This window comes from Scyliorhinus torazame, chromosome 14 (assembly GCF_047496885.1).
Source record: "Scyliorhinus torazame isolate Kashiwa2021f chromosome 14, sScyTor2.1, whole genome shotgun sequence".
Taxonomy (NCBI): domain Eukaryota; kingdom Metazoa; phylum Chordata; class Chondrichthyes; order Carcharhiniformes; family Scyliorhinidae; genus Scyliorhinus; species Scyliorhinus torazame.
This window is the reverse complement of record NC_092720.1, coordinates 118278038-118288847: the sequence shown is the minus strand read 5'-3', so window position 1 is coordinate 118288847 and position 10810 is coordinate 118278038.

The following is a 10810-nucleotide window of genomic DNA, read 5'->3' as shown; positions in this document are numbered from 1 at the left end:
GTTGATCCCTAGCTCCGCCCTGAAGGCGGAGTATAAAAACCAGGAGTTCTCCCCGCAGGCCAGTCTGTTGCTGAACTGCGGGGAACAAGTCACGCTTAATAAAGCCTCATCGACTTCATCTCTATTCGTCTCTCGTGAGTCTTTGTGCGCTACACCTGGTCATTATTTCATTGCCATTTGTGAGACCTTGCTGTGTGGAAATTGGTTGTCCTGATTGTAGCAACAGTACTTACACATCTGAAGTATTTAATTGGCCAAGGAACATCTCGGGCAGTATTAGGAGACTAGGTTCTCTCGCCGGATTAGAATTACTAGGAGCATGGGCAGCATGGTGGCGCAGTGATTAGCATTGCTGCCTCATGATACCGAGGACCCGGGTTCGAACCTGGCGCAGGGTCACTGTCGGTGTAGAGTGTGGTAGTCAGATTTAGGGGTATTATGGTACCCAGGTTGATGCTGTAAGACCATTGGTGTGGGAGGTACCTGAGACAGCAATATCATTGGTGAAGCCTGCCTACCGGTTCTGCCCAGTAAGGCGGAGTATAAGAGCCTGTGTCTCCCTAGCAGCTGCATTCTTTACCTGTGCTGCTGGGGGAAACATCTAGTCCAATAAAGCCTTCAATTGTCTTCCAATCTCGCTTCTGAGGTTATTCATCGAGCATCATGGAGTTTGAACATTCTCCCGTGTCTGCGTGGGTCTGACCCCCATAACCCAAAAAGATGTGCAGGGTATGTGGATTGGCCAGGCTAAATTGCTGCTTAATTGGAAAAAAAACAAATTGGGTACTCCAAATTTATAAAGTATGGCTCGGAGTGACCCTCAGGAGCGATTCACTCTCCCTTGCTGTGCAAATATATGCATGGCGGGGAGCTCGAACAGAATCCCACTACCGGGCCACCATTTTGTCCAGGTGGTTCCGATCCCATTTTTTGCCCAGCACTCGATTCTCCGCCAGTTCGGGAACCCTCTACTGACGGCGCGTGACGGAGAAATACCCCCTCATATTCAGGAAAGATGCAAATTGATTATTTTCCCTATTCCACTTCACCTGTTTTTCCATTGCTGGAGGTTGGAAGATGTTTTTGCAAGTTTTATTCTTGAATTCCCTGAACTAAAAACGAGCAAGATATTGACCACTTATTTCCGGCAGTGTTGTTTCAGAATGAATATGACATTTATATTTATTTATTCACAAATATAATTTTTTTGAGATTGTAGTACTACAGTAAAATGAGGTTAAGCTAAAGATCCACACAAGTCAATATTTACCTGTCTGCTATGCATTATAGATTTTAATGCATCTTTTATAAATAGGTTTACAGTTTGCTAAAGCAGTATAGAGAGAAGTTTCTCTCTGAACAGTCTTTGTTTGGGGCAGCACGGTAGCACAAGTGATTAGCACTGTGGCTTCACAGCGTCAGGGTCCCAGGTTCGATTCCCCACTGGGTAACTGTCTGTGCGGAGTCTGCATGTTCTCCCCGTGTCTGCGTGGGTTTCCTCCGGGTGCTCCGGTTTCCTCCCACAGTCCAAAGACGTGCAGGTTAGGTGGATTGGCCATGATGAATTACCCTCAGTGACCAAAAAAGGTTAGGAGGGGTTATTGGGTTACGGGGATGGGGTGGAAGTGAGGGTTTAAGTGGGTCGGTGCTGACTCGATGGGCCGAATGGCCTCCTTCTGCACTGTATGTTCTATGTTGTAATGCGATCTGTCCTGCACACTGTCTGTGACACAATAAAAGATAGAATTGGGCCATAAATTCCATACAGCAGTGTTAAGTCATGGCCTGCTGTAATTCCAAGAGTTTAAAGTGCATTTACCTGCTCAGGAAAAGACCATTCAAATCTCCGCTGGCTGGAGCTGCTTGGAGCCTGCATGGAAAGAGTCTCCTAAGGCCACAGTGCAATGGACTTCCTGGGGAATGCGAACATACGTTCGTGAGGGGCTTTGCTGGTGGCAGTGCACAGGAGCGACCTGATGGAGTGGAGCGCATCAGAGAGGAGCTCCTGCCAGCGGGAGACTGGGAGACTTCTAGACCGTAGAGCCAGGAGGACGGCCTTCCAGACCGTCGCGTTCTCCCTCTCCACCTGTCCGTTGCCCCGGGGGTTGTAGCTGGTCGTCCTGCTGGAGGCGATGCCCTTGCTGAGCAGGAACTGACGCAACTCGTCGCTCATGAAGGAGGAACCCCGATCGCTATGGATGTAGGTGGGGAACCCGAACAAGGTGAAAAGACTGTGCAGGGCCTTGATGATGGTGGCAGAGGTCATGTCAGGGCATGGGAAGGCAAAGGGGAATCATAGAATCATAGAAGTTTACAGCATGGAAACAGGCCCTTCGGCCCAACCAGTCCATGCCGCCCAGTTTTTTACCATTAAGCTAGTCCCAGTTGCCCGCACTTGGCCCATAACCCTCTATACCCATCTTACCCATGTAACCATCTAAATGCTTTTTGAAAGACACAATTGTACCCGCTTCTACTACTACCTCTGGCAGCCCATTCCAGACACTCACTACCCTCTGAGTGAAGAAATCTTGAGTAATCTTGAGTATTCATCAACAATGTTGAGGAAGTACATGTTACGGTCAGTGGAGGGGAGGGGCCCTTTGAAGTCGATGCTGAGGCTCTCAAAGGGGCGAGAGGCCTTTACTAGGTGCGCCCTGTCTGGCCGATAGAAGTGCGGTTTGCACTCCGCGCAGACCTGGCAGTCCCTGGTCACGGTCCTGACCTCCTCGATGGAGTAAGGCAGGTTGCGAGCCTTGATAAAGTGAAAATAACGGGTGACCCCAGGATGACAGAGGTCATTGTGGAGGGCCCGAAGTCGGCCTACTTGTGCGCTGGCACATGTACCGCGGGATAGGGCATCTGGGGGCTCATTGAGCTTCCCAGGTCGGTACAAGATATCGTAGTTGTAGGTGGAGAGGTCGTGCTCCACCTCAGAATCTTGTCGTTCTTGATTTTGCCCCGCTGTGTATTGTTAAACATGAAGGCGACCGACCGTTGGTCAGTGAGGAGAGTGAATCGCCTGCCGGCCAGGTAATGCCGCCAATGTCGCACAGCTTCTACAATGGCTTGGGCTTCCTTTTCGATGGAGGAGTGTCGTATTTCGGAGGCATGGAGGGTACGGGACAAGAAAGCCACGGGCCTGCCCGCCTGGTTGAGGGTAGTGGCCAGAGCAAAGTCCGACGCATCGCTCTCCACCTGGAATGGAATGGACTCGTCCACAGCGTGCATCGCGGCTTTAGCAATATCTGTCTTGATGCGGTTGAAGGCCAGGCGGGCCTCAGCCGTCAGGGGAAAAATGGTGGATTTAATAAGTGGACGGGCCTTATCCACATAATTGGGGACCCACTGGGCATAGTAAGAGAAGAACCCCGGGCATCTCTTCAGGGCCTTGGGGCAGTGGGGGAGGGGAAATTTCAGGCGGGGGCACATGCGGTCAGGGTCGGGCCATGGGACTCCATTTTCCACAACGTCGCCAATGATGGCAAAGCGGGTTGTGCGGAAAACGCATTTTTCCTTATTGTAGGTGAGGTTCAGTAGTTTAACGGTGTGGAGGATGTGCCGGAGGTGTTCGTCATGGTCCTGCTGGTCATGGCCGCAGATGGTGACATTATCTAAGTACGAGAATGTGCCCCTCAGCCCGTACTGGTCAACCATTCGGTCCATTTCTCGTTGGAAGACCGAGACAGCATTGGTGACGTTGAAGGGAACACTGAGGAAGTGGTAGATGCAGCAATCAGCCTCGAAGGCAGTTTATTGGCGGTCCTCCGGGCGGATAGGTAGCTGATGGTGCGCGGATTTCAAGTCAACTGTGGAGAAGACTCGATACTGTGCAATCTGGTTGACCATGTCAGATATGCGGGGGAGGGGGTACACATCGTGCTGCGTGTACCGGTTGATGGTCTGACTGTAGTCGATGACCATCTGGTGCTTCTCTCCAGTCCTGACGACCACCACTTGGGCTCTCCAGGGGCTGGTACTAGCCTCAATGATCCCCTCTCATAAGAGTCGCTGGATCTCTGACCTGATAAAAGCCCTGTCACGGTCTGCTCCTAGTAGCGACGGGCTTACAGTCCGAGGTGAGGTTAGCGAAGAGCGAGGGTGGGGTGACCTTAAGGGTCGCGAGGCAATGGACGGTGAAGGGGGCAGGGGTCCACCAAACTTTAAAGTAAGGCTTTGGAGGTGGCACTGGAAGTCGAGCCCCAGTAATAGGGCAGCGCAGAGATGGGGAAGGATGTAGAGCTCAAAATTAGTGTACTCTATGCCTTGTACAGTAAGGCTCGCAACACAGTACCCCCCGGATTTCTACTGAATGTGATCCGGAAGCCAGGGAGATTTTCTGGGTCACGGGTAAAATTGGGAGGGAGCCACGCCTTACCGTATCTGGGTGAATGAAGCTGTCTGTGCACCCGGAGTCGAAAAGGCAGGCCATCTCGTGCCCGTTGATCCGGACGGTCAGCGTGGATTTTGTGAGGTGATGAGGCTGGGACTGGTCGAGCGTGATGGAGGCGAGCTTCGGAAGGTGATGGGTAGGCTGGTTGGAAGTGGCGGCGGCCAGCGTACGACCAGGTGAGCAGGGCTCCCGGGAGGCTGCGGAGTGGTCCCAAGATGGCAGCCCCCATGGGTCACGCGTGGTGGGTGGCACGGAGATGGCGTCAAAGATGGCGGCCCCCATGGATCGCACTTGGCAGGTGGAGTACAAGATGGCGTCAAAGATGGCGGCCCCCATGGCCGCGCGTGGCGGGCGAAATCGAAGATGGGGGCGCCCACGGGTCGCACATGGCGGGTGGCGTGGCAGCTGGGGGCGGCACCGACAGGCAGTGCTGCTGGGCCTAGGAGTTTTAGGGAGAGATAGGGCCTGCCAGGCTTTCGCAAAGTGGCCCTTCCTCCCACACCCGTTGCAAGTCGCGTTCCGTGCAGGGCAGCGTTGTCTGGGTTGCTTACCCTGGCCGCAAAAGTAGCACTTTGGGCTTCTGGCATTGGCAGATTGCTGTGCGGCACAGGCTTGCGCCGCGCTTGAGTCGGATGATGGCGGCGCCCATGAGGTCCATGAGGGTGCCGTGTGGTCAGAGGTGTAGGCCTCCATGTTCTGGGAGGCCATCTCCAGCGAGTTTGAGAGCTGCACAGTCTCTGGGGGGCCGAGTGTACCCCCTTCTAGCAATCGCTGGTGGATGTAGTTCGATTTCATGCCTGCGACATAAACGTCCCTGATCAACAGCTCCGTGTGTTGGGTAGCTGATACCGCCTGGCAAGCACAGTTTCGGCCGAGTATCCGCAAGGCACGCAGGAATTCGGCTAGTGATTCCCCAGGGCGTTGTCGCCTCGTGGCAAGAAGGTGCCTAGCACACACCTCATTTACATATTGTCCCTTCAGCAGCATTATCGCCTCCGTATACGAGGGGCGTTCCTGATGAAAAGGAAAACTTGCGAGCTCACCCGTGCGTTGAGGATCGGCTGCTTTTGGAGGTTGGTGAAGTCTTCGGTGGAGGATCCGAGGTACGCTTCGAAGCAGCTGAGCCAGTGCTCGAATGTTGCAGTGGCGTCGGCTGCCTGTGGGTTCAGCTCCAGGCGGTCAGGCTTGAGCAATGAATTCATCTTCGAAGTTTAGTTTATTAAATTGATGTGCCATCAATGAACACACGACGAGTAGTGAACGTAACTGAGGCTTTAATAAACTAAACAGAAAGCCTCCTGGCCTCTGATCCCGAACTGGGTCAGAGGCGGAGACCAGCCACCTTTATACCGAGCCCGAGGGGAGGCGGAGCCATCGGGCAGTGGTTTACCACATTATATGTAATACATTAGCCGTTTATCACAGTACACATATTATATACTACAGTGGTTTACCACATTTGCTTTGATCCGGGGAGGGAGGGGGTGGGTGGGGTGGCATGTCAAATTGATGGCGGGGGATGGAACTTTAGAGTCGGGCCCACAGATTGAACAGCTTCATGGGGGGGTGGTTAGGAATGCCCTAGGGGTGTGGCCTCCAGAGTGTGTGGGGTGTCCCATGCAGGACACAGTCTGGGTGTTTAAAATAGTTTTTGTCGAGTGAAAAATTATATAGCTATTTGACTGTAGTGTACTTCACCGCCACTCTCATGAGGGAACAGACAAAGACACTTGGCGTTAAAAACTAGTCGTTATTTACAGGCTATAGCGAGGGCTCTCGGAATTCTAATTAGGACACCAAAAAGCTCAGATTCAAGAATGGTACAGACAGTTATACTTTGAGATTCGATTACAAGAAATTAGTATCTACCAATCATTTGTTACTAGTTATCTATGTCTAATCATGACTATCGATTAAGGTTACATCATACAGAGTGAATGAGAATACTTAACCAGTCGCACTAAAGGCCCGCGTGCTTAATTAAACTATCCAATCATTAGAAAGGCATGTATGTTGTCTTGCAATTCGTGATATCGGTGGTCTGAAATCTGCAGGTAGCCATTAAATCATCTCCCTTTTGCTATCAGCAGACTTACTGGGGCCATCACAAAGGTACCTTGTTACACATTGTAGAATAGACCTTGAATTGGAGCATATGCAGTTTCTCTGCCTGAAAACTGGCTTCTCAGAGACTGCACTGTGTCCTTGTAATATCTGTTACACCCGGCATTTCCATAATCTGAAATTGAAGAATCCAACTTCTCTGGTTAAAATGGTGGAACTGTAGGTTTTTCAAATGGATGCAGTGTACTCTCTCCTATCTAATGATGAAAAATTATCCTCTTCAGTGATTGGTTTTATCCCTTCTGACTCTTTCAGAGTAACAATAGGTGTAAAAGTGACAGGACCTTCCGGAGTTAGCAATTGAAATCACTTTGCCGGATGGTTCCCAGCGCAGCTCAATTGTCCAGGCGAAGTTAGCGCTCCCGGACAATTACCGCGTACAACCTTACCTGGGAACATCCGAAAGTAATTCCCTAACGGATCTTTTGAGTACTCCCAAATCCGGCGCTATGGTGCCAGGAAGTTACAGGTCATTATAATCAAACTTATTGGGCGGGATTCTCCATCTCGCCAGACGGCCAATGGGGTTTGGGAAGCCCCACGACATTCGGAGATCCCCGGGGGCTGCCAACGAAACGGAGAATCCCGACAGCGGAGAATCCAACCCAGTATATCTGTGGAGACAAGGGGATTTTCACAGTAACTTCATTGCAGCCTACTTGTAATGTAATGTAATGTAAGCCTACTTGTGACATTAATAAAGATTATTATTATTTTCCTTGTTGATATGTGATAACTGATAGAAATTAAGACCTCTAATGTAAGATGCACAAGAATCATAGAATCTCTGCAGTGCAGAAAGAGGCTATTTGTCCCATCGAGTCTGCACGGACACCCTGAAAGAGCACCCTACCTGGGACCACGCCGCGACCCTATCCCCGTAACCTAGTAACCACACCTAAACTGTTTGGACTCAAAGGGGCAATTTAGCATGGCCAATCCACCGCAACTTGCACATCTTTGGACTGTGGGAGGATACCGGAAAACCTGGAGGAAACCCATGCAGGCATGGGGACAAAGTGCAAACTCCACAAAGACAGTCACCCAAGGCCAGAATTGAACCCGGATCCCTGGCGCTGTGGCCCAGCAGTGCTAACCCCTGTGCCACAGTGCTGCCCAAAGGCTGAAATAAATGTTTTAATACGTTTATAATGTACATATTAGGTTTTGAAATAGTTTCTAGCACAGTTCTTCTTGCAGTGCATTGCCATGCATTACGTTCATGGTGCAGTGAATATAGTGTATCTGGTGCAGAACAGTACTGTGTGAGTTTACAAGGTGGCTTTGACACAATTTGGGTGTGACCATTGTTTTAGAATGTTGTGCTGCATTTGTGATGCGACCATCAATTCACACAAAACAAGGAGTAGAAGTAAACTGTGGCATTAATCGACTAGAACAGTGTCTGCCTGCGACTGCTCTGCTACTGGGAGCCGCCTACAGGGCTACTGGTCTTTATATCTCCCCTCAAGGGGAGGAGCCAAGGGCGGAGCCCACAAAGGCACCAACATGATACATCACAGGTAATACCTTACAATGATCCATAGGTGGAGCCCTCATGGGCAGCAGCATGATACAGTTACATACATGGTGAATGGTTAATGCAATACATTTACCACATTCACCCCCTGTTAAAAAATGAAGTCCGGCGGGGATGAAGGGTTCACAAGTTCAGCCTGTCCGGCTCCCGGATCGTGCGCTGTGATCGCCGGAGCTCTGGTATCGCAGCTGGGGGCACTGTGGGCGGGCGGTCCGAGGCCTGCGAGCAGCGAAGACTATTTTTGTGATCCGGGTCCGCGGGCTGATTCTGCCAAGAAGTAAGGGGCGGCCGCGAACCCGGAAATGCTGCAGGCCGTATCTGCAGCCCCTGGCAAAACGAGAATTGGTGGCCTTTTTGCACCAGTTTCCCTGGTGTAAAACACCACTGTATTCACGGCAGCATGGGGCTCGCGGTGGAACGGTGGCGTAAAACTGCTGCAAAATGGTCACCGATTCCCCATTTTGCTGGGGGCTAGCAGGGAGGCAGCTTAGATCACCCGGCTGTAGCTGCCGAGATGGCCTGGAGAATTAATGTGCCCTTGGCCGTGCATGCACAGGGTGGCGGCCTGCAGCAGCCGCGCCGTGCTTCATGGCGTATGCCGCACGCGGACCAGGCCCGTAAAATAGTCGAAATGGGCCCCCCCTTCGGCCGACATACTCGACATACTCGGAAAGTATGCCGCTTTGGAAGGGGCGGACCATTGCGAAAGCCACACCGCCCCCGATTCGGTCGGAACTTTGATTCTACGGCTGATCGCCGAACGCGATTTCGGAGTCGGCGATTGGAGAATCCAGCCCCGCATTTCCCGATTTAGGCACTGGGTAACGGAGAATCCCACCCCAGAACCTTTCATTGTCAAGGGAACTAAGCCAAGCTGGTTAACCTGCCTATCTGTAGCACACTAGACATAAGAGACTTGTGAGCAACGTTATCGCTGCAAAAGGGACAACAACAATATAGATACAAAATTGGCTGATTGGCAGGAAAGAGAATAATATATAATTCATGCTTTTCATGCTGAAAGAATGTTTGTAGTGGGGTTCCCCAGGTGTCAGTTCTGGGACCTTTGCACTTCCTGAGAAATATTAATGACACAGACCTTGGTATATTTGCAGATGATACAAATCTTGGAGGTATTGTGAACTGACGAGGATCGTGTAGAGCATCAAAAGGACATAGACAAGTTAGCGGAATGCACATGACTGAGGAAGGTCTATCCAGAGAAAAGTGAAGTGATTTACTTTGGTAAGAACCTGGAGGGACAATGTAAAATGGAGCAGAGAGAACTGGTGTATGTGTGCATAAGCCGTTGAAGGTGGCAGGACAGGTCGAGAGAACGGTTAATAAAGCTCACAGGTTTTATTAATAGGTGCCTCAAGTATAAGAGCAGGGAGGTTATGTTGAATTTTCACAGTAACTTCATTGCAGTGTTAATATGAAATGAAATGAAATGAAAATCGCTTATTGTCACAAGTAGGCTTCAAATGAAGTTACTGTGAAAAGCCCCTAGTTGTCACATTATGGCGCCTCTCCAGGGAGGCTGGTACGGGAATTGAACCGCGCTGCTGGTCTGCTTTAAAAGCCAGCTATTTAGCCCTGTGCTAAACCAGCCCCTAATATGAGCCTACTTGTGACAATAAAGATTATTATTATAACTTGTCTAAGGCACTAGTTTGACCTCAGCTGGAGTACTGCGGATAGTGCTAATAGATAGTGCTAATGGAATTTAATGGCCCATAACTTCCTGCATCATGTGCAACCTAAGTCGCTGGTCCATACGCACATGCGCGGCGTGATGACCCGGAGATGTGGGCGTTCAGGAAGCGCGCTGGAAGCGCAAAGCGTTTAAACTCTCGGCCGTTTTTTTTTTGACTGCTTGAAGCCCTGCACTGCTGAATGAAAAATGAAACTAATTTGGGCCACTTACCCAGATTTTCGGTGAGTTTTTACACATGGAAATTTTTCAGTCTAGCAGAGGCAGGAGACATTGGGAGATATTTTTTTGATAGGTTAATGTTTTATGTTACTTGTGTTTCGCGTTTATAAGTATATTTAAAATGCAAATAAAATGAAAGGAAGATATATTTTTATTTTCTTTAAACTTTGCTTTGTCATTGGGATGTTAATTCCATTAAAGGAACTATAATGGATAGAATGCGGTGATTACTCGCTAACAAGTATGATTGTCCACCTACAATACTCAGTGTTACTGGTCACGGGTTCTGTGGGTCCTTGTGTGGCTGATGAGCCCAACCCTAGAGCAGCATCTTCAATCACTTACTTGTCAGGAGTTTCCAAAAGGTGGGATTGGTCCTTGGATGCCAAGTTGCGGGAATTCCTTTCTCAGGCTCCTTTTCCTGGCCTCCTCTTTCCGTCGGGTGTTCACGAAGAATTATGATGCTTCAATCAAGTGTTTCCTCCAAGTAGGTCTCTTCTGAGCAAAGGTCTCCAAGGCATTGACGTCTCTGTTCCATTTCTTGAGGTAAATCTTCAAGGTGTCTTTGAAGAGCTTCCTTTGTCCTCCTCTTGTTCGGGATCCTTCCGTGAGCTGGCTAAAGAAGATTTGCTTTGGCAGTTGGGACTCTGACATCCGAAGCATATGGGCGGCTCAGCGGAGTTGGTTTTGGATGATCATGGCCTCGATACTGGTGCTATTGACTCCTTTAAGGACACTAGCGTTGGCACACCTGTCCTCCCAGCTGATTCAGAGCTAAAGTAAGTTTGAATTTTGCAATGTATGTTGCTTAAGAATC